This window comes from Balaenoptera borealis (genome assembly GCF_965194805.1).
Source record: "Balaenoptera borealis genome assembly, chromosome: 13".
Taxonomy (NCBI): domain Eukaryota; kingdom Metazoa; phylum Chordata; class Mammalia; order Artiodactyla; family Balaenopteridae; genus Balaenoptera; species Balaenoptera borealis.
In genome coordinates, this window is record NC_138870.1 from 20,912,716 (window position 1) to 20,937,662 (window position 24,947).

At 38.7% G+C, this 24,947-nt stretch overlaps 1 protein-coding gene across 1 annotated transcript in view; it reads right to left on the reverse strand.

The window, feature by feature from the left end:
• The window catches only part of SOX5 (SRY-box transcription factor 5), a 993,423-nt gene that overhangs the window by 834,139 nt on the left and 134,337 nt on the right, over window positions 1-24,947 (reverse strand). The window contains exon 2 of the mRNA XM_082351965.1: window positions 23,611-23,692. The gene's annotated coding sequence lies outside the window, so the exon portion shown is untranslated. The remainder of the gene's footprint in view (window positions 1-23,610; window positions 23,693-24,947) is intronic.

Here is a 24,947-nt window from a genome sequence, read left to right on the forward strand (position 1 = left end):
AAAGTTTGAAACAAGTAAAACATCCAAGGGGGGACATCTATAGGGCAGTATGCAACAGGTTGTGAAAAATTAGCCTTCAGACTTTGCACTAGTGTAATTTTTACTTGAGACGGCAATCACAGATAAAATGCACAAAAGCAATCCAGCCTCTGGAAGGCATGCATTACTGGTGTGAGAACCGTATCTTGGGAAGTACATAAATGCCCATTCAGCTACAAATGGCAAAAGGGCAGTCTGGCCACAACTAATGCCCCAAAAGCCAGACACTGCTGAAGATCAAGCGGCAGCTTTATTCATTGACAAACTAAAAATCAAAAGAGTTGATTTTCAGGTGCTTGTCTTGGACAAGCAATGAAAGCATCTTGTTTCATAAAGAAGAAACAAGTATATTAAATGTGTTTATTTTAAATATTAATATAGATTGTTACCCCAAAGTTGATAGATTCGGGAATGTGTCTTCAAGTTAGGGAACTTTCAATTACAGCAAGAGTGTATTTACTAGGCAAGCCCTGATAAATAAGGTGTCAGGTGTGTTGGTCTGTTTGTAAGCATAATACGTACACACAAGACTATTAAATCTATGGTTCTTAATGAGTGGTTGTGTCAGTTAATGAATTCACCTGGAAAATCTTTTTTAGTACAACTGTCATGTACCCCAACTTATAGCCTGTGGGTGGAATGAGAACATATTTTTCTGAAAAATCTCGACTGGGATTCTGTGAATCCCTCTTAAAGAGCCCTCTCTTATATTTGAAAATAGCCCTTCTATCTGGATTATCTACTTGCTAGTCTTGCCTTACTAACTAAATTGAAGTGTCCTTGAAAAGGTGGATCATGCCTCTTAAGAGCCTCCTACAATGACCTGCAAACAGTCTGGTGTTCAAAAAAGTTGGATAAATAAATTCGAAAGACTTTTGTTTAATTAATAGGGGTATGATAGAAGTTATCAAAGCAGATGACTACTTCAGGGAGAGTAGAAATGAAAAAAAATAATTTAACAATAACTTGACTTTTAACCCTAAAGCTGCCTACACGGAATTCAAGAAGAAAACAATGTGCATTATTTATGCCTTCTCTAGCCATAAATACAGAGCACCAGCCAACATCAACCTTGAATTATTCATTTATTCAACATATATTTATTGTATGTCTCCATTTGCCAGGAACTATCTTGGAGTCAGAGCAGTAAACAAAACAGACCAAGCTCCTTGCCCTCGTGCAGCTAATATTCTAGGCAGGAAGATAAAAAATAAACAAGATAAATGAATAGATATATTACTATGTTAGTTACAGAAGTGCTAAGGAGAAAAATTAAAGCAAGGGACGATAGAAAGTGTTTAGAGGAGGACTAGATGAAATTTTAGAGGAGAAGGAAGGGCCTCACCTAGAAGGAGCCATTTGGGTCAAGACCTAAAGAAAGTGTTGGAATGAGTCACTCAGTATTTATGAGTATGCAGAGCAAGAGCCTGCCGGCAGAGGGAACCTTGCAGGGGTGCAAAGGTCCTATGAGGGGCAGTGCCCAGCTTGCTAGAGAAAGAGCAATGGGCAGAGGGAGGGAGGGAGGATAGTAGTAGAAGGACAAGCCAGCAAGGAGAGGGGATGGGGACTGCCTCTGCTCTCTGAGGGTCACAGTAAGGACTTCCCTGAGGAAGAAAGCCATTGGCGTGTCCTGAGCAGAGAAAGACATAATCTGACTATTGTGCTTCACCCATTCAAGGCTCACCCTGGCTGTCATGTGAAAACAGACTGAAGGGGAATAAAGTTAGGAGCCCAATTAGGAGACTTTGGCCACAAACAGAAATGCAGTGGCTTGGACCAGACTGGAAAGTGGAGATGAGGAGAGGTGGTCAGATCCTGGAAATATTTTGAAGGTAGTGCTGATAGAGTTTTACCCAGGGATTAGATGGGCTCTAAGTGAAAGAAAGGAGTCAAGGGTGATGAAAGGTTTGGGGTCTGAGCAATGGGAAGAATGGATCTTCCTTTCACTGAGCCAGGGAAGACTTCAAGGGGAGCAGGTGTGAGGAGCACATCCAGAGCTCATTTTCATGTGCCAAGTGGAGCGGCCAAGGAGCCATTTGGGTGGGTGTGTGTGGAGTTCAGGAGAGAGGTTACAATGTAAAAGGAACTTATATTCTCAGACAAAATTGTCCTAGCTCTGACCACTAAAAATGGTTGCTTTTGGGCTTCCCTGGTGGTGCAGTGGTTGAGAATCTGCCTGCCAATGCAGGGGACACGGGTTCGAGCCCTAGTCTGGGAAGATCCCACATGCCGCGGAGCAACTAGGCCCGTGAGCCACAATTACTGAGCCTGCGCGTCTGGAGCCTGTGCTCCGCAACAAGAGAGGCCGCGACAGTGAGAGGCCCGCGCACCGCGATGAAGAGTGGCCCCTGCTCGCCGCAACTGGAGAAAGCCCTCGCACAGAAATGCAGACCCAACACAGCCATAAATAAATAAATATATAAAATTAAAAAGTGGTTGCTTTCAAATGAGTCTTTATTTAGAAGCTATGACACACTGCTATATTTAAAATGAATAACCGACAGGACCTACTATATAGCACAGGGAACTCTGCTCAATATTCTGTAACACCTAAATGGGAAAAGCATTTGAAAAAGAATAGATGCATGTATAGATATGTATATAACTGAATCACTTAGCTGTACACCTAAAACTAACACAACATGGTAAATCAACTATACTCCTATATAAAATAAAAAGTTAAAAATAATAAATAACCAAATAAGTAAATAAATACAAGCTATGACAGAATTTGCAGTATTTTTAATAACCGTCTTTCAAAAAGCACAGAAATCTGTATATAGCCATTTGATTTTAATAGAGATAATTCCTTAAAGTTCATCATTTACTGATAAACCACAGGCAGCTAAATTCATACTGTCCATGTATGTAACAAATACCAAAGTAATAGCCTCGGTTTGGTGGTCTGATTTGATATATGACTAGTGTTTAGATAATCCAGAAGAACAAATATGTAGTACCATCCGTGGATATGTACGTCTCACTTTTTTTTTTTTTTAGGAATGACAAGGAAACGTACACACATGTTTCTGAGGGACTGTTGATGAGACCTCATGCTGAGCACATTTTAAGTTTCATGTTTTATCTTTAAGATGTATGTGGGAAAAAAAAAGATGTGGAATTTTAAAAATGAATTAAAAAGATTAAATGTTTTAAAGTATTTGCTAAATTACCTGACTTTCCCCCAAAATCATTAGGTAAAGTTGACTTTGATAATTGTAAGGTACTTTACAACTAGTATCATCATCATAGCTATCTTTTATTAAGCCCTACTAAGTAGGCATTGTGTATTAGTTTTATACTATATACCAGGCCCTGCATATTGTTTTGTATGTATTAAATCATTTAATCCTAATGTCAACCCTATCTTATCCATAAATATTCCTTACACTAAAGCCAGATGTCTCCTGACAAAAATTTATAGAGAAATTTCTTCTCCTTCAATGTGAAACCAAAAAGCAACAGTGAAGACTAAAACAATATACATAAATATATGGTACTGGAGACAATTGGGAAAGTTGTACTCCTGTGTACTTGTAATTTAACTAGGAAATGCCTATCTGAACAATAATCCTATACCAAATGACCTGTACCAAAACAAACGTCCCATACCAGTGAAATGCCATCCATTACAGTGAACTGACAATAATCGGAGTTGCCAGTTAACAAAAATTAAAATAGAAATATTTATTGTAGAAATAAAGAACAAGTAATCTAAAACTCATGGCTTTTAATAAACAGTGAGGTTTACAGTACAAAATATTGGGGGAGGGGGAATAAGGTAATTTCTTAAAAAACAATAAATCTTTAATCAACTGTTTATCAGATATAAACTGGATGTCCAGAAATAAATTGAAATAAATAGAAAAATATACTTCCACAGTCTTGAGCAGTTCTTCCAAATCCTCCATCCATTTAAGTTGGCAGGGCATATTAGTGGTTTATTTGGATATTGTCCACAGTTGTAAACGAGCATCTTTGATGCAGTATTTTGGCACTGGACCATGTAAATGATTATACTGCTATATATTTAATGTAGTAGATATAAAACTTGGACCCAAGTATCAACTTGAGAAAAGCATAAAACTCATCAAAGACCTTCTCTAAAGTCATCAATGTAAGTAGCTTGCAAACCACGGGGTTGCTGACTACAGCACCTCCATTACCGTGGTCATTCTAGTAACCTTCCACTCTTCTCATATCTTGTTCATCCTATCGCTGTAGCTGCCGTCTCTGCAAAAGGAGTGAGAAGCGGCACAAAGCATGCTTCTGGGTGAGCACAGAGTCAGATGTGGGTTACATGGGCGCTCTATCACTCACCCTATAAATCCAGAAGAGGTCCTGGTGAAACACACAGGGGAAGACATACACACTTCTTTGACATCTTTCATATGTCATGAAAGCCGACTCTAATTTCCTTAGAAAGAATATCAAAGTGCCATCTTTTTACCGTCATTTTAAACTAAAAAGGAAAATAGGGCTAATATACATAATCAGTGAAATTAAGTAGGCAAAGTTTATTTCTCCAAATCCTACATCTTCTTTGATGACAAGCTTTTCTTGTCATCAAGAAAGTGGGGGAAGAAATGCCACTTCTTTCCCCAGACTGTCTCTGACAACATTAGAGTCCAATTTATTTGTTCAGTGAGGTTGAACTCAAGGTGACCAGCCCACAATTATACTATTCCCTTTGCTTTCTCACCCTCATCAAAATGCACCTACTCTATGTTCTATTAGTCAATGCCCAAACCTTAAACTTCCAAGATCACCACTGCCAAATGATAATACAATCAGTGCCAAAATGCCAGTGGTTAAAGACAGAAATTTGGAATTGCAAGGAAACCTTCAGAGGTAATTAATTCAATCCTTCACTTAAAACTGGAATCGTCTTTGCTATGTCACTATCATCATCTCGGATTTGGGCCAACTCTACAGCCAGAGATCAAAAATTCACTTCATTTTGAGGCAACACATCCAATTTTAACTTTCCTCTACTGGTCTCAGTTCTCAAGTTCTACACAGAATAACTTGTGTTTTTCATACCCAGATGCACCCAGCTCTGTGCCCTGAAATACTGATTTCTATGAATCACATCAAGAGACTACCTTCTGCTAAGCTCCTGGTTGGCTTTTGAAATGAGACTCATGAGCAAGAGATCAGAGAGTAAGACAAGCGTGAGGTCAGGATACATATTTCTTCAGCTCTCTCCTTGCAGGTGACTTGCAGAGTCTAGAGGTGTGTCTCCACTCAGGTGGGCCTCTCCATAAAGCTCCCCTCTGCTGGTCCCTTGGGCCTAGAGATGTTATCGACACCCTGCTATTATTACTCCCAGAGTATCAGTCAGTCCTTTTTTTTAATTTATTAATTAATTTATTTTTATATTTATTTTTGGCTGTGTTGGGTCTTCGTTTCTGTGCAAGGGCTTTCACTAGTTGCGGCAAGCGGGGGCCACTCTTCATCGCCGTGTACGGGCCTCTCACTATCACGGCCTCTCTTGTTGTGGAGCACAGGCTCCAGACGCGCAGGCTCAGTAGTTGTGGCTCACGGGCCCAGTTGCTCCGTGGCATGTGGGATCTTCCCAGACCAGGGCTCAAACCCGTGTCCCCTGCATTGGCAGGCAGACTCTCAACCACTGCGACACCAGGGAAGCCCCAGTCAGTCTTTTTTAATAACAGCTTTATTGCATAGAATTCACACACCATACAATTCACCCATTTTAAGTGTACAAGTCAATGGTCTTTCACATATTCGTAAAGCTGTGCAATCAGCACCACAGGTAATGCTGGAACATTTTCATCACTCTAAAAAGAAGCCCCACACTCATTAGCAGTCACCCCCCCTCCCATTTCTTCCCAACCCCTCAGCCCTAAGGTAGTCACTAAATCTACTTTCTGTTTTTATAGATCTGGCTATCTGGACGTTTCATATAAATGGAATCAGTATGTGCTCTCTTGTGACTGGCTTCTTTTAGCTTTATGTTTTCAAAGTTCATCCACGTGGAAGCATGTATCAATACTTCACTTCTTTTTATTGCCAAATAATATTCCATTGTATGAATATACCATGTTTTGTTTGTTCATTCATTAGTTGATGGATATTTGGGTTGTTTCCACTTTTCAGCTATTATGAATAATTCTACTATGAACACTGTGTACACATCTTCATGTGAACATACGTTTTCATTTCTCATGAGTTAACCTAAGGAATGGAGTTGCTGAGTCATATGGTAACTCAACCTTTTGAGAAAATGCCAGAATCTTCTAAGCAGCTACCCATTTTACATTCCCTTCAGTGATGTATGAGGGTTCCAATTTCTCCATATCCTCACCAACCCTTGTTATTATCTGTATTTTTCATAGTAGCTGTCCTGGTGCATGTGAAGTGGTATCTTATCGTGGTCTTGGTTTTCTTAAAACCCTGGGGTTTTTTTCTTCTTTTTTTATAAATTTATCTTTTTGTTTATTTATTTTTGGCTGCGTTGGGTCTTCGTTGCTGCACACCGGCTTTCTACAGTTGTGGCGAGCAGGGGCTACTCTTCGTTGCAGTGAGCGGGCTTCTCATTGTGGTGGCTTCTCTTGTTGCGAAGCACGGGCTCTAGGTGTGCGGGCTTCAGTAGTTGTGGCATGCGGGCTCAGCAGTTGTGGCTCGTGGGCTCTAGAGCGCAGGCTCAGTAGTTGTGGTGCACAGGCTTAGTTGATCTGCAGCATGTGGGATCTTCCCGGACCAGGGATCAAACTCGTGTCCCCTGCATTGGCAGGCAGATTCTGAACCAATGCACCACCAGGGAAGTCCCTATACCCTATTTTATACCCTTATAAGGACTACCTTTATTAAATTCTCCTCCAATCATTTCATTTAAGTCCACCATCTGTTTCCTGACAGACGCTGAATGACTCAAAGACTAATCCTTTTCCATATTTTTGAAGATTGTTTTGAATCCTTTCCAAGTTTCTTTTTCAGGCTAAACAACTCCTCTTTATATGAACTATTAGTTTCCAGATTATTTATCCCCCTAATTTACCAGCTTTAGACATTAAATTATCAATGTCCTTCAAATTATTTTACCCATAAGTGACATACGTGAACTGACCAGTATACATTTTACCATGTGATTATCTCATTAGTTATGGACATTATATTTCTTCTATCAGTGTTGTTAAAGATGCCATTATATCTTGTTTGAGCAGCTATGTCCTACTGTTGGCTTATATGGAACATAAAATCAACTGGAATATCTTGACAATGGACTATCAATTCAGATATCCCATAGTTGTAATTGACTGATTGATTTAAAGATTACATGGAGAATTACTTTAACACTATTAAATTTCATCTCTTTAAGTTTTGGCCAACACTGAGCCTATCACTGACTTCTGAGTCATTTGGTCCTGAGCACCAAATGAGATAAAATGGGTTAAAGTGCCAAATAAGTCTTTGCCAAAAAAAGGCAATCAAAGTGTTAGTTTCCTCTTTTTCTTACTTCATCAAAGTTCTTAATAAAAATAACAAAGAGGATAAACCAATGAATAGAATGAGTGGCACCTGACTACAGACATCTCTTTAGATTGATAACATATACTAATCTATATCCTTTACATATGGTTCTTTAATATTAATCCATATTACCAAACTGCCAACCAAACCAATTTCCTTCCTAACTTCTCAAAATTCTATAATATATTATGAAACTACATTTTATAAAAGATGATAACTGATAATAGGGTAGCTCTGTTAAGAAGCATTAAGTTAATTTTACATGATTGGCTCTTAGAGAACCCATACTGGCTTCTTGTGAACATTGTTTTCCTTCTAAGTGCTCAGAAACAACTGACATTATAATGCAATCTAGGATTTTACTGAAATCCTTAAAATATAACTCTTAAAAAATATAAACTTTTCTTCCACTTTAAATTCAGGGTAACATTTACTCCTCTTGAGTCTTCTGACACTTCTTGTCTTCCACATGTTTTCAAATTTTACCAAGAATGGGTTTTCAAAAATAATGTCTACCACCTCCTTCCCCAATAGGTATGAGTTAATTATGGGCACTCTGACCATTCAATACTTGAAATCAAAACATCAAAATATGTATCACCCTTGACTGTTCTCCCTTCTGCATCCCCAGCTCCCCACATCCAAACCATCAGCCAGAGCTATTCAAAATACATGAAATCTATGCCACTTGGTTACGTCTCACTAACTCCACTACTGTCTCTCTAGTACAAGTCAGAATCACCTCTAACTGAACTACTACGGTGGTCTCCCCACTGATCTCTCTGCTTCCATCTTTGTCCCCCTACAGTTGACTCTGCACACAGTAGCCAAAGTAAGTTTTTAAAAATGTTCATCTGACCAAGTCACTCCCTCACTTACAACCAGCTTCTCATCACATTTAGAATAAAATCCAAGGGATCTGACCCTGCCTTCCTTTCCAGTTTCATCTCCCTAATGCTCTCTCCCACCCTCATCACCCACCACCTGCTTTAACTACACTGGCTTTCTTGCTGTTCCCAGAACTTAACAAGTTCAGTGTTTCTGCTGGGTTCTTCCCTTTGCCATCTCCTCTCCCTAAAGTCTCCCCATAGATCTTCACGTGACTTGTCATCCCTCAGGTCTCAGGTATCATCTCCTCATAGAACTTTCCCTGTCCTCTTTATCTAAAATAGCACTTCCACAACCTAAATGTTTAACAACAGAGGAATGGATAAAGAAGATGCTGGACATATATACAATGGAATATTACTCAGCCATAAAAGAAAATGAAATAAGGCCATTTGCAGCAACATGGATGGACCTAGAGATTGTCATACTGAGTGAAATGAGTCAGGCAGAGAAAGACAAATATCATATGATATCATTTATATGTGGAATCTAAAAGAAGGGTACAAATGAACTTATTCACAAAACAGAAGTAGAGTCACAGATGTGGAAAACAAACCTATGGTTACCAGGGGATAAGACGGGGGGAAGGATAAGTTGGGAGATTGGGATTGACATATACCCACCACTACATATAAAATAGATAACTAATAAGAACCTACTATATAGCACAGGGAACTCCACTCAATATTCTGTAATGGCCTATATGGGAAAGGAATCTAAAAAAAGAGTGGATATATGTATATGTATAACTGATTCACTTTGCTGTACACCTGAAACTAACACAACATTGTACATCAAATATACTCCAATGAAAATTTAATAAAATAAAATAAAATAGCACTTCCAGCCCTACTCCTTACTCTACCGTATTTCCTTCATTCAGTTTATCACTTTCTCTAAGTATTGTACATTTATTCGTTTATTTCTATCTTCACCCCTAGAATCTAAGCACTTTCAGAGCATGGCTTTTTCTGTTTTGTTCAACAATATGTACTTGGCCATCTATAATAATAACCAACACACATAGTGAGCACTCAAAACAAATTTTTTAAGTAAATTGAATGAGAACCCCCAAGGAACGAATGTAATAATATAAATTCTGATCTTAGTGGAAACCAGGAGAAACACGCAGGGCTGAGGGCAGCTTTGGCATGTCTTCCAGTCACATGGGCTACAGGAACCCCACAAGACAGCATGGTCTTCATTCACCAACTCCATCAGTCAACAGACCAACAGGTGCAGTCTGAATCTGCTGAGATCAGGGAACCGCAGCATATGAGAGCCTTCAATCTCGAACGTGGGCCGTGAGTATTTTTTTCCCTATCTCAGCCACCACTCTCCCAATTATAATAAATGAATAAAGTAGATTGAAGCTAAGGAAAAATAAAACAAAATTAGAAGCTGGCAAAATGCAAGCCCACTGCCTGGGGCTGATGGATGATGACAGCTAGCAGACAAATCCTGTTCCCCCTCCTAGATTCTGTCTACTAAACAAATCAGCAAGCTCGTCAATATCTGCACTCATTTACCTTCTGCGGCAACAGCTGCTGCAAAATCACGATGCTGACTTTTTGGGTTGTGGTCTTGCTCATGGGACACATTTATAGGCCAAGCAGGGTCAAAAGATAACAGAATGACAACCAATATTATAGGAAACGGTGTTGTAAGGGCTTGGAAGATAAACAGCTTGGGAGTCCCCTACTGAGTCTACCACTAGCCCCTGTCCCTCCCCCCAATAACTGGATGTTTGCATGATGAGATGTGAAAAGTTCATTCTTGTGCTAGTAATTAACTGTAAAACTTCCAAGAAAGACATTCAGTGATTAAACAGAAACTTGTGAGATACATAATCTTATACCTGGATTATGTTTTAAAACATGATCTTTTTCATGAAAACTAGTATTCAGTGTGGAAATTATATTTTAAAATGGCAAAAATCTTCTATTCTTCACAAAATTATGATACGATTCTGTTTTCTATTGTAGCATAAGAGAAATTTTGTCTCTCATCTTCAAAGAAGAAAGAAGAGATAGGACCAAATACAACATATACAATACAACAAATACATCTTTCCCTAAAAGTTTCAAATGAAAATAGCATAGGAGGAAAGAAAGGGCTTTTATGATTAATTTTACAGGCAATGGTTTCCAGGCACTTACATGAAGTTAAGGATGGCAAAATATTCTTTCTTTTTCCCTAAATAACTTTTTTTTAATTTTTGTTTTATTTATTTATTTTTATACAGCAGGTTCTTATTAGTTATCTATTTTATACATATTAGTGTATATATGTCAATCCCAATCTCCCAACTCATCCCAACCCCCCCTTTCCCCCCTTGGTGTCCATACGTTTGTTCTCTACATCTGTGTCCCTATTTCTGCCTTGCAAACCGGTTCATCTGTACCATTTTTCTAGATTCCACATATATGTGTTAATATACGATATTTGTTTTTCTCTTTCTGACTTACTTCGCTCTGTATGACAGTCTCTAGGTCCAAAATATTCTTAAAACATCCTGCATTAGGAAAACATAAAACTACGAGTGGTTTAGTTAATGAAACACAATAGTATTTCAGAACTGAGACTCTGACCACCATTAATTAATTAGGGGAAAGGTGACTGGAAGAAAATGGGAGACACAGCAGACTGCCTGAGTCTATTTCAAGCATTTTCTCATGAGGGCCCTGAAATTCTTCAAAGTGTGTTTTATCACTTACAACAAGAGAAACCCTGCATCTCTCTCTGGTGAATCATGCCCGTTCGTACCAAGTGGCAACAAAGGGTAGAGACATCCCAAGAGAAGGCAAGTCTATACTCACCTGAGAAAGAAAAAGAGAAGGTCATCAAGACCCTTACTGCAGCTGAGAGAAGACAAGACACAAGACAGAGAAGTGTTAGGTACAGATCAGCTTCCCACTCGCCTTCAGCAAATTCTACTGATTTCAATCATCTGTGCAGAGGCTGCTTCCCAAGCCTTATTTGTGCAGGAACGCCACTCCCACTGGCGATGCCATTCCTGGCTGACATCTGTTGACTGTCCAGACCAGGCTGAAGAAGTGGGAACTACTGGGGAGAGATGTCAAGGTCCTTGTCATTTGAAGAGGTCTCCCAGAGCAGGTGTGGTTATTCCCACTTCTCCTCTGCTCTCAAGCATCAGGTACCTACCTTATTAAGGCACTCACCAAGCTGTAGAACTGGTATTTGCACAAGTGGCAGTATCCCTAACAGACTGTGAGAAAACATGTGCAATTCTTTTGGGGACACATCTGGAATGGTAAGTACCTGAAAGAGCTGATCAGTGCTCATTAAGGTGTGAGCAAAAGGGTGTCCTCTTGTTCACATTTCCCTGAAGTTAAGAATGAAGATGAAAACACAGTAGATGTGCGTTACGGCAAACAACAAAAATAGTATTTTTATTTTTTTGCAACCACAATTTTCTTACTGGCTTTCTACAGAAGTCTAAAGTATTTTTTTTCCAAATTATGACAAATGTTTTCACTAGATGGTGGGCTTCCAGAGGCCAGAGATAATTTTCTCTCCCTTAAAATAAAGCTTGATGATCTCACAGATTCTCAGTAAATGCCTATTGATTAATGAGTATTCTACTAAGGCCAGCTAGATATTGATGATTCTCCCATTTTTCTTCCTGTTACTCACTATACCTCCCCTTAAAAAGAAACTTGTTTTAAATGATCAGGCCCTTTCTTCTGCAGTGAATAAGAGCTTTATCTAAAATGTACCACCACAGGGGTGGGGACTGCAGGGATATTCACTCAGGCACAGAGGCTGGAGGATGAGAACAGAAAACACAGAACTAGATTTTTTTAAAAAAGAGCTACTACTTTGTCAGCAGCCTCAGGTCTTTGGAACCCAGAAGCCACAAATCAGTATCTGGTATCAGCCTTCTACAAGGCTTAATCAAAGGAAATTTTAAGAGAAGAGCCATTTCAGAAATAAGAGTATTAATGGTGACTTAAAGAAAGTAGAAATAATTGGAAAAAAAAAATTCTTTCCCTTTTGCTCTCTGATTTTCTGTGTGACTTCAGGTGTATGAGCAAGTCCTCCGTGTCTGACTTTCCTTATCTATGAAGCTGGTGGGAAAACCACTGAACTCCACTAACTGTCAGTAATTCTAATAGGAATTAAGTTAAATATTTCTACATTTTGTGACCCTTAAAATTCCCAGAGGATGGCTAGCATGGTGAAATAATACTATAGCATCCTCCTTATGGCAATAAACCATCAATAATGTGTATTCAGGACTGCTATCTCTTTCATTACCTATTCCAGGGCGCTGGAAAGAAGTAACTTGTGTTGTTTTGTGGACCCTGACAAAAGCAGGGCTGGTACCTTGTCAGCCCTGCTGGTACCTTGTCACACTACTGCTTCTAATCTTCCAGAACTCTCAAGCTGAAAACCACTTTCAAACAGAGATTTCCTGGGTACCGTTAGCACTGACATCAAACCTTCAGTTCAAAGGTCACATCTTCTCTCCCACTCCCCTGCCGTCTGGGTCTGGCCTGCCCTCACTGAACGAAATGCCCTCTTTATCTCAAAGAAGTACAGGCTGCTATGAGAAGGAGTCTGGGGAGGGAGGTTACTGATTGCAATTGTTTGGAAGATTCTCATAATTGCAGCAAGGGATCCATCCTCTCGTGTCACCTAAGTTGGAAAATGGGTCAGACATAATGCATTTGGTTAAGTGTCTAAACTGAAAAGGTGCTATTTTATTGTAAATGGCATAGTCTTTACAAAGGCTAAGGTTACTGGTGCAATGCTCTCTCATTTTAAAACGTATCAGGGACATGCCCTCTGAGGGTCAGGCTTTCATTTGCTGATGTTAATTCTCAGCTGCCTGCTTCTCGTCCTTCATTGTACCCTGTGTCTTAGCTGGGCACGCTCCTGATTCCCTGCTACATCCAGACGGTCCATGTAAATAGTGTTTATGTTAAGGAAGTCATGTTCAGTGTGACTGGAGCACACAGAAACTGATGTTGTTGTCACTTTAGATTAAGCTCTTATTTTAGTAAAGGAGGCAATTGGAGCAGGCGGCTGAGTGGCCGAATGAAATATTCAGCTCATTTCATTTAGAGCTGCCTGGTGTCCATTGTTCATGGCGGCAAGTCTAGTTAACCATGTCGGTGCCGGCACGCAGCAGCCCCCGCTCACTCACGTATCCTCCAGCTAACAGTTTTTAAGTCATCCATCAACACACCTAGAAGTAATCAGGTGAGCGATGTAGGCACAGTCACCCCTGGATGCATCTTTGTGAACTCAAAACTCCATTTGTGTGCTCAAAACGGATGCTTTCAAGGTGTGTGCAGAGTATGCCTCAATTTCCAGGTACAGCTGGAAGATGGGTGAGCACAAAGATACTTGGGACACCGGGTTTTTGTGAGTCAGCTAAACTTTTAAAATGTAATTAATGTGTTTACCAAAGGAAGAGGTTGGGCTTAACTCCTTGAAACATGTTAACTACTGCCCTGAGACAAGGAGCTGTTGAAAACACAGGTAGACACCACTGTCCCAAAACAATGCACTAGCTACGTAAATTATTGTTTGAAACTTACTATTTGGAAGGACTTAGGTATAGAGAGCCTTCATAGTACTTTGCTACTTTCCTGGGAGTGCTAATTGTGTTCTGGCCATATTTTGGAATTTGAGGCACCTGTTCAGAGACTCTCCTACTATGACAATATAATCCAATCCCACCAAAAAGTCGGCTTTCTCTTTCCTTCTCTCTCTCCCCATCTCCCTCTCCTCATCTCTCTCTTCCTTTCCCCATCTCTCTCACTCTCTTTCTCTCCCCCACCTCCATCCTTCCTTTTTCTTTTGACAACTTACACCAGAAAAGGTGGTTGCAGGAAATGATAAAGTAAATATTATTTTCGTATATCAAATTCCTGGTTAAGTTTTTCACCCATAAAAAAAATGCTCTATAGATGAATGATTTCATCACTTCAAGACCCTGAGAAGGTAGAAACTCTTCTTTGCTACAACTTACAACTTATAGAAACTCTTCTTAGCTACAATATTACAGATATTACTTAATGTCCATATAAAGTACCAGTCATCACTGAACAAAAATAACTAATTGTTATTATGGAGACTCATTCAACTCCAAAAACACAATGAGTGACAAATACATAGTAGGCTCTATGCTGGGCTAAGAGTAACCCTTAACTTCATGGTATCTAAATATTTAATAACTCTTCTGTGGATCCAGGTTTTGTGGGGACTGAGAGCTTATGCAATTTTAGAAGAGAATACAAATTAAAATGTTTAATTTAACATGAAAGTGAATACTTATTTACAGTGGAAAAATCCCAACAAATTATTACTTTAAAATGCTGAGAAATATCATAAACATCACAAAATCTGGGAAAAAAACATAAGATTCATCTTAACTAGCTCCCCAACCACACCTCTCTAATACTTTTCCCCTACAGTTGTTGGCTACATACTCTCTGATTGCCTCTTTGTAAATATCACTTTCTATAGAGAAAATGGAAAGATAATCCATTCTTTTATCTAGTATGTTTACTCAAATTGTTTTTTTAACTATTCACAGTTGGGATTCAGAAAACATGCAACTGCACAACACAAGATACTTGTTGCCTGCATTACTGCTACAAGTTTCTGCCCTAAACACACAGATATTTGAGAAAGTCTATTTATGTAATATTCATCAAAAAAGAAAAAATGACATGATGCATTAATAATAGCATGAACTGCATTAGTCATTAAATTCCTAACAGGAGAGAACTTCTATTGTGACTGGGCATTGATACAAACCATAGCCTCTATTTATAACACTATACATCTAATAACACGAAAGTTTTCCACAGAGTAGCTCCTGGCTCTGTATGTTTCAAAACTAGTTGCATTAGGTATCGGCACTGAAGGGACGTATCCATAGGACATTACGGCCTCTGGCTCCTCACCTGCGTGTCACGAGGCTCTAGTAAACTGGCAAAGTGGAACATCATCAATGGCTCCACCACTATACATGGAAGTTTGCAAAGAACATACCTATATCCCACCTAATTTAAAATCACTGTATCCCCAGCGTGACTCCCCACCACCTCCACCAAAACAAAATCATGGCCTCTCCAATGCCACTGCAAAACAGAAAAGGAATGGGGAGGGAGGTTACAGTGAAGGCACTGGTCATAAACGATTGCAGGTAAAATAGCTTAGATTGCAAACTTTACAAAATATATGATTATTTGAACACATTGCCTACAGGGTCTCTGAACTTGGGAAAGAACTCATAGGAGTGAAGGGCCCTGAAGCCTAGTTTTGCCTCTGGTGAAATAACTGACTTCTTTTCTGGGGGAACAAATGTTTTTTAAATAATAAATATCAGATATTTGTCAATAATTGTGATTATAAATATCTATTAAAAGGATCTTATTTTAAGACACAGTGAGTACAACTGGTAATTAACAATAATTGAAGAATTCAGAAACAATACAAAAGAATAATGTTTGGAGCAAATTTTGGTTTTGGAATTATAAAACTGTTAGTAACCATCTTCTAAAAACTCAAAGCCCTTCTGCATCTAAAGTATAAAGACAATGTGAAATTAAACAAAATTTTAAAAATTGTCACATATGTCAGCAGCTAAAAAACAAGATCATTGTTGAGAAGAGCGTGCTGAGGTAGCCACTGGCAGGAAGACTGTGGAAATACACATTTGGAACCTTGTTTTCCAAAGAGCCTATGGAAATAAAGAAGAGAAGAAAGTAATTCCAAAATTTAATTTTGATGGATTTTTCTCCTGTGCTGACTCTCAGAAACATACAAATTGTAATCTAATAATACATTATCTCTAAAAATTACACATAGCTTGTGTGTGTTGTATAAATAGGTACAGCATATTTCTCCACTAAACAAAATATTAAATCAAAATATTCTATGCACTCATAATGTAAGAAAAGTTTTCTAGATTTTTTAATATGAGGTTTTCATATTGAGTTCATCCATTTGAATTATCTTTGAATATGCATTAGAAATATACTAATTCTGTGCACTCATATTGACTAAAAAGATAAAACATAAACTTGGAGTCCAACTGTCAGTTCTTAAATCCAATCCATAACTCAGCATATTTGTGAAAGTAACTAAACTTACCGAAGTTTTTACTGACTCCTCAAACTACTCATTAAGAGTTTAAGGGAAAATTGGTCTTAGATTTAGGAATCAAATTCCCGTTGAAACTTTTGAGGTGGATATCCCAATCTCTAAAGTGGGCGAAATGATCTGCTTATTAGCTTTTTAAATTTTCATGTCTTTCTATTTTGTTTCTTTTCTTCCTTCCTCCTCCTTTACTTTCTTGAAACCATAGGAACTGGGTGGTGCTGCCACAAGAATTCTTAGCAAATGAAATGTGAATTATAAAAAAATATTTCAGGGCTTCCCTGGTGGCACAGTGGTTGAGAATCTGCCTGCCAATGCAGGGGACACGGGTTCGAGCCCTGGTCTGGGAAGATCCCACATGCCGCGGAGCAACTGGGCCCGTGAGCCACAACTACTGAGCCTGCGCGTCTGGAGCCTGTGCTCCGCAACAAGAGAGGCCGCGATAGTGAGAGGCCCGCGCACCGCGATGAAGAGTGGCCCCCGCTTGCCGCAACTAGAGAAAGCCCTCGCACAGAAACGAAGATCCAACACAGCTTAAAAAAAAAAAAAAAATTTCAAGACATCAAGTTTTTGAGGGAGGTAGAAGAAGAAATAAGACTTTTTAGAAAGTAGCTGAGCAAGAGCAAAGCTAAAGCCAAAGCACAAACCCTCAATGGTTAGAAGTAGACGTTAATGAACAGAACCAATTATAGTCAACTCAAAGTCAACAACAGGGAACATTCAAAATCATTCCAATACATATACCGACAGACCAAATTTGTACCTGCCAAGTCTAGTTTCCTGTTTCACTTCTCTGGTCTCTTAATCTAAACAGACAAAATGCTTCATTGTAAAAGTACTGCTACCCCAAATATATCCTAAATTCCATTGGCTATAAAGAATAAAATGGTCCACATCACATACATGTAACACACACACACACACACACACACACACGCATGCATTTTGATGAGTGTTTTGCAAGTTGTAGATTGCCAGAGGTTCAAATAAAGTATGCAACAGAAATGAAACTTATTATCAAACCAAATATTTTAACAGGAAAATGACATAAATTTCATTGTCTAAACCAGGAGTATGGCCTGTGATCCAAATCCAGCTCAACTACCTATGAAATAAGAATGGTTTAATGAATGAAAATTTATAATCAATTTGATGATAGAGAACATTAACACTAAACTACAATTAAGTGAAATGTCTCCCCTCCCAGAAAAGAATTCAATTTTTCTCATTATAAGACTTCTATTATTAAAAATTTACTCAATTATTACTATTATATTTTGAACTGTGTCAATAAAAATTTTGTGGAAATTTTTTTCCTCTCTTGAAGTACTTACATAATATCCTCAATTTCACCTACTAGCCTACAAAGCCTAAAATATTTACTATCTGGTCCTTATAAGAAAAAGTTTGCTGACACCTGGTCTAAAACAATCTCATCTACAAAATTGTTTTAGCCTCATATATTTCTAGCTTTTATAATATAGATATGTATGCATGCATTTAGAATGTATAGTAATGACTGCTCTCATAAAAGACTTAGGACTACCTCCTAATGCTTCCTAAATCACTATCAGGAAAAAACCACAATAACTACCCCTGAAAAACAGATTCCTATGGAGAGCTCACAATAACAGATCACATTTATCTCACCTTATAGAAAAATGAAAAGGAGGTACTGATTTTACCCAATAATTTAGTTTAAAAAAATTAAAATTATAATGTTCAATGCTAGTGGAAGTGTAGACAAGAAAACCCACGTCTACACTAACTACAGCAGTGTTAAGTGGCACAGTCTATCTGGAAAGCAATTTGGTAACAGAAAACAAAATGCATTAAAATACTTACACACTTTGATATAGTAAATCAACTTTTGTAAATCCAAAAATGTGAAAACATACATACACATAAAGATGTTCAATAAACTGTTACCTTCGACAGTGACCTGACTCTAGCATTTTTTTTTTTTCTGTTAACAGCCTTACTATTCATCAAGTTATAGAAGGGAGAAATCTTGACACTATCCTTTCCCTCACACCAACAGAGCCAGTAATTCCTCCCCCTTAGCCTTCCACATCTTTTTCTACTTCATCTCTACAGCTACAATCTTGGTTTAAGAATCTGCCATCCCTCTTCTGGACTCCTTCAATATCATCTTGGGACTAGATCTGAAAAGTGAGGCCTAAGCTTATACAATTTGGGGGCTCTTTAAAGAAAAAGAAGGTAAAATTGTGGGTACAAAATGTGTGTTACCAATGCTACCCAACATTAAGAGAAGCATAACAGAGGGGTAGTAAATATTATAGAAAGAGGAAGCACTCATAACAAACTGAAGTTAAAAACTCATACTCTTGGCAAATTTTATAAAAACACAGGACCACAAGAACACGTTTTACAGTCTCCACCAAAATACTGCTAGAGGCCCATGCAAGCCAAGCGGTTTTTATTTAAGCTTTATTTCAGCTTCTTGGTATATCTCACTCCTTACCAAACCCTTAGCTCCTGAGGGCTGCAGTTTCTAAGCTGTCCATCCAATCATATTACTGATAAACAATTTTTCTAAAATGAAATTCTAAACATATCCCTTCCCTACTTGAAAATCTTTCTTGCCAGTAGTATAATTGGTACAAATCCTTCCATGATATCACCTCCACCTACTTCTCCAACCTCATTTTCTGTGGTTCCAGAGGTGCTGCATTATTTACAGTTCCTTATGATGTTATTTCAGCAGATGTTCTTTCCTCTAACTGAAGTGTATTTTCTTCTATTTTCTGGCTAACAGATTTCTTCTAATGTTTCTGTCCCAACTTACATGTTAAAGTCTTCCCGGACCTGACAACAGAGTTGATAGCAAGTTCTTTGGCCCACTCTCCTCCAGTATTATACTTATGACCTATTATAAGGACTCATCCGTGATGTGTTTCCCCTGATAAATTAAAATCTCCTTCAAGGCAGAAACCCTGTCCTAGCCATCTTTATCTCCCAAGTGCCTGAATTAAGTGCTCAGTAATCCTTAGTTGAACAAATGAATGAAAAAGGAAGAGAAGTAAATATACCAAAAGATTACTGTTATTGCTTTTGGTCATTGGTATTGTTAGTAATTTTTTACCCTTACTTTAAAATATTTTTGCTATGTGGCTGTATTTGTTTTATAATGGGAAATCTAATTTATAATAAAATATTTCTTTGAGGCTTACTCTAATTTTCATTAAATCTGCTATCTAATTCTCTTAAAATTCTGCATACCTGTGCCAGGTTTATTTACATGGCCAACAGTCTACTTTACTTGAAATCATGTTTAGATTCCTGTACACAATTAGCTAAATAAATATCATTAGTGCAGCTTCATTAAAGTGTATTTTTCTTAAATATTTCTCAGTACACATATTTCTCAGTAAGTGAGCATCTATTAGAGTTTTGGCAAGAAAAATCTTATAATGGACTTATTTCCATAGGTATATATTTCAAGCACTAACTGAAAGGAATAATAAAAATGTTTTGCCATCTGGAATAAAACAGTGCTAAATACTACAAGATTCAAATTATGTTCATATGCATGAAGCCACGTTTCCAAATCACTATTACAATTTCTATCTTCCACATAGGATGCACTAAAGAATTGCTTTTATGAGGAAAATATCCAAAATAATCTGATAATTCTCCTAAATATAATCCTCATTGAAGCTGAACATATTTTATACTTTTTTTAGTAAAACTATCATTATCACTATCCAGTAAATGCCTGCAGGAACTTTATAGCAAACATTTTATTCTTTTTCTTTTACATTATTTAAATATTTTGTTTTATTACACATTGTTTAAATATGCTCTACATAGAGTAGACCATGTACACACAGCATATTTAGATATGAATACAGGTCAGGAACACCAAAAACACAAACCACAGGCCATAGGAATAACATCACCGAACTCACATTGACACCACTTTAGTAGTTTCAGAGCCAGTTGAATTCTTCATAATCTATACCTCTAGTTCAGGTATAACTTCATTTTCTAGCCTATGGTATGATGGTATTAGATTGAACCTCTCCACAAACACGTTCCTGTTCCTCCTTTGTGTTAAGATGTTATCCTGAGTTCTTGTGATAGTATGATCTATGTCTAAGTCTGAACTCCTTTGCTGTGTGGATCCATGCCCCAGCCAGTCTGGTTTGGTTGTTTAAAGGAGTAACAGCATTCTCCTCATTGCACAGGGCTGCATGCAAGAGTCACCTGAGATGAAGTGCAGTACAGCAGAAAGAACGAACTTTAAAATCACACCATCATGGTGTGGAATCCCCACAATGGCATTTCAAGGTCTGTGTGACGTTCAAGTTATTGAGCCTCTTTGAACCCTGGTGTTATGGGTTGAATTGTGTCCCATCCCCAAATTCACATGTTGAAGTCCTGACTCCCAGTATCTCAGAGTGTGACATTTAAAAATAGGGTCATTGCAGATATAATTAGTTATGTTAAGATGAGGTCATTAGTGTGGGCCCTATTCCTATATAACTGGTGTACGTAGAAAAAAGGGAAACTTGAACATAGAGCAGACACTCAGAGAGGAAAGATGGTGTGAAGAGACATGGAGAGGATGCCATCCACAAGCCAAGGAGAGGGGCCCAGAGCAGATCCTTCACAGCCCTCAGAAAGAACCAACCCTGCCAATACCTTGATTTCAGACTCCTATTCTCCAGAACTGTGAGACAATACATTTCTATTGTTTAAGCCACCCCATTTGTAGTACTTTGTTACAGCAGCCCTAGCAAACTAATATACCTGGTCTCCTCAAATGTCAAATCCTTAATATAAAGGATGCAGCGCCATTATAAGGGTTAAAAATCACATCATAGATACTCAAAAGAGGGCAGGCAATATTTTTTATCATATAGGGTATAATATTTGAAGTATTTTATTTCATTTCCTTGAATCTTGCTTCTTTCTCCATTCAGTCAGCCAAGTTGCTATACTCTACGCTCAATTTTCATAAGAAAATTGTTGGCAGAGCAGGGAAGCATGGGGGAAGGAGGAATGTCAATTATTGGTTTTCGAGTTTCAAAAGCCTAAGACGCTCTGAGAGATTAGAATGATTCTCATGCATTGGAAACAGACTTAGAAGAGACCCTCCTATTTATTTACTAAGCTAAGAGCAGATTTAGATACCTCTGAGTGGAGAATAAGGTAGTCAAGGCATGTACGGACATTAGTGAATCTAGGTGCCAAGTTGGGGGTGGGTGGCTGAAACTTTACCCTCTCCCCACCACCCTAACTCCTCCTAGTGGGGCTGGAATGACCAGATATTAGACTGGAAGATTCAACTGAGGCACCTTCATTGAACAGGCATGAAATCCCAAAGTAAAGGGCTAGATCAAAATCCAGATTAAAAAAAAAAATCATAAGAACTGGATGGATGGTTCTAAAAGCCAACCAGAGAATGTAAAGGATCAAAAGGATAGAGGTGAGGAAAAGCATTATGAAATGGTTCTTGGATTGAGCTGCTGCCCTATGGCAAGTCCCACCTCACCCCAAGCAAGAGGGATGGAAGGGACTATTTTCTCTCTCAAATCTTTAGAGAGGCTTCAAAGGAATAGTTTAGACAGCCTGGACTTTGGGAAACCCAATGGACTGCAGACTGGCTCCCACCTTGATAATCGGGAGGACAAGAGGGTAAGGCTAGGAGCAGCTCTGGAATTTTAGAAGTACCCTCAACCCCTCCTGCCCTTGGAGGTTCATGAGATGCATGTTTTCACAAAGCTGGTGTGGGCCAGGGATGAGACAGCCAGACTGAAGCCCAAGATGACCATCGGGAAGTATTCTTGATACACTAAATATGAGTTCATGTGGGATGGATTAGCTGAAAACTAGGAGCTGAGTGGGAAGTGGACAGCTGAAGGAGAAGCCTTGTCCAAGTCAGGAGAGTTGAAGACAAATGGGTCCAGCAAGGGAAGCAACCAAAGTCCCCCCAAAGTGGCCAAGTGACTATCAGTTTTAAGCATCTGCCAGGCCCAGAAAGCTGGAGCCAGCTTAACATAGCACCAGTTCATGTAAGAAACAACCCTAAGCCACTCTTTTCCCTTTCCTTCCCATGTTCCAACCCCTAAGGATTTAGCAATAGCAGCTAGCCAATTGGGGAGGAGGTGACAGAGAAAGAAAACAACACACCCTCTCCCACTGCAATAGCCCAATCCAAAAAATGGGCCTCAGAGAGAAGAGGAGAGATGATTTGATATTAAATGAACTTTGAAGCTACGATTATGGTCTGAGATTGGACATTCTAATTTCTGAATGTCTGTGATTTAAAGTGTGGATAGAATTTTTTTTTTAATCTAAGGGTAATCCCTATTAGGTATGGAGCCTACCTGAGACCTAAATTTCATCCAGAGGCATGGGAATACCCACCTCCATTCCCCAATTCATTTTAAAGAAACAACAAGAAAAAAACTAAACGATTTCCTAAGTTGTGCTTGTTCGAAGTACTGTTACAGAGAGAAATCCCAAATATGTTGGTAGGAGATAATGGAGGGTGGAAAGGATTTTCCTTCTTGGATGGAGTCTGGACCTTGCAAATGACCAAGTAATATGTCCAGGTAGATGGACCTGACCAGCTTTGCCAAGGACCTCCCACAATAGCATGACTCAGAAGCAACAGAACAAGGACCACGTGCTTCAGAGTGGCATGCAAGGAGCAAAGAGCTTTATGCCACCCCAGAGAGTTTCTTCCAGTTTAGCAGGAGCACACCCTCATGTGCCCGGGAAGTATCTGGAAGAAGCCAAGAGAAGGAGAGAAGATCCTCGAAGGAAGACCAAAGTTTGCCTCAGCAATGGCTCACAAGTACTGACAAAGGATGAGAGGACAAACATGACTCATAGAGAGATGACAGCCTAGGAGCAGATATGTCACCCCTTGCCCTCATAACCTTACCTAGAATTAGGATGCAACCTCAAATTGAGTCCACATGGTCAAATGAAGGGTTAAAATATAATTTAGATTTAACTATAGACGAATAAAACAAGTTACATTTCTTGCACATTCAGTGTGTAGACACATACCTGCCACACGCGGGGAAGCTTGTCCAAGACTTCCAAGGATCCTCTTAAAGTGTGTCTTTACACTGTGAACTGATTAACAAGCCTAGAAGAGAATTAGAGCTAAGTCACTTAGAGGCAGATTCACGGTGTGAGGAAGTTGACTCTCAAATCTTAGCTGTTTGGGGAAATGCCAGAAGATTGTGACAAACTGAACCTGACAGAATACACAACATCCACTACCACAGAACTCTTAAATTCCATCTAGAAATTTATAGAAGCATCAGCAGAAGGAAAGAAAATAGAATGAATCAGCTCGTTTGGTTTGTTTTTGAAAATCAAATGCTCCAAATCCCAGAAGAAAACATAGAAAAGAGTAGGCATAGTAGGGGACTTAAGGTTCCTATCCTAAAAACTTGGAATTTTTAAAAGCATCAAACCTGTTTCTAATGAGAGAAGACAAATAAATCCAAGTAAGGGAATAGATTGTGACAGGGGTGTTACTTTAGAGAGACTATTCAAGGAAAAATCCTCTCTGATAAGGTGACATTTGAGCAGAGACCAGGATAAAGAGAGTAAGCCAGATGGAGGAACTTTCCAGGCCGAGGGAATAGCAAGCACAAAGGTCCTGTGGTGACAGCCTGCTGAGCATGTGCAGGAGGAACAGCAAAAAGGCCACTGTGGCTGCAGCATGATATGTCAGGGGGAGACAAGTAGGACATGAATGATGTTGGAAAAGGCCAAGGAAAGGCTTTGAATTTTAAACTAGAAGCCATTAGAAGGTTGTGTTTTTCTTTAATCAAATATTTTAGTTTGACATCATTGTAAATTTTCATGCATTTGTCAGAAGTAATACAGAGAAATCCCCTGTATCTTTTACCCTGTTTCCCCCAATGGTAACATCTTGCAACGTTATAGTACAATATCAAAACCAAGATATTGACATTGATAGCTAAGATACAGAACATTTCCATCACCATAAGAGTCCCTCAGATTGCCTTTTTATAGCCCTCCCATCCTATCTCCTTCTTAAACCCTGGAAACCACTAATGTACAAATTCTATAATTTTGTTATTTCAAGAATATTATACAAACAAAATCATAGGAGCAACACAATTCTCTGGAGATTCATCCAGGTTGGTGTGTGTATCAACAGTTCGTTCAGTCATATTGCTGAATAGTGTTCTATGGTCTGGATAATTTAACCATTCGCTCATTGAAGGGCACTGCTTTCTTTCTAGTTTGAGGTTATTATAATAAGTAAAGCTGCTATAAACATTTGTATACATGTTTTTGTGTGAGCATAAGTTTTCCTTTCTCTGAGATAAATGCCCAGGAGAGCAATTGCTGGGTTTTATGGT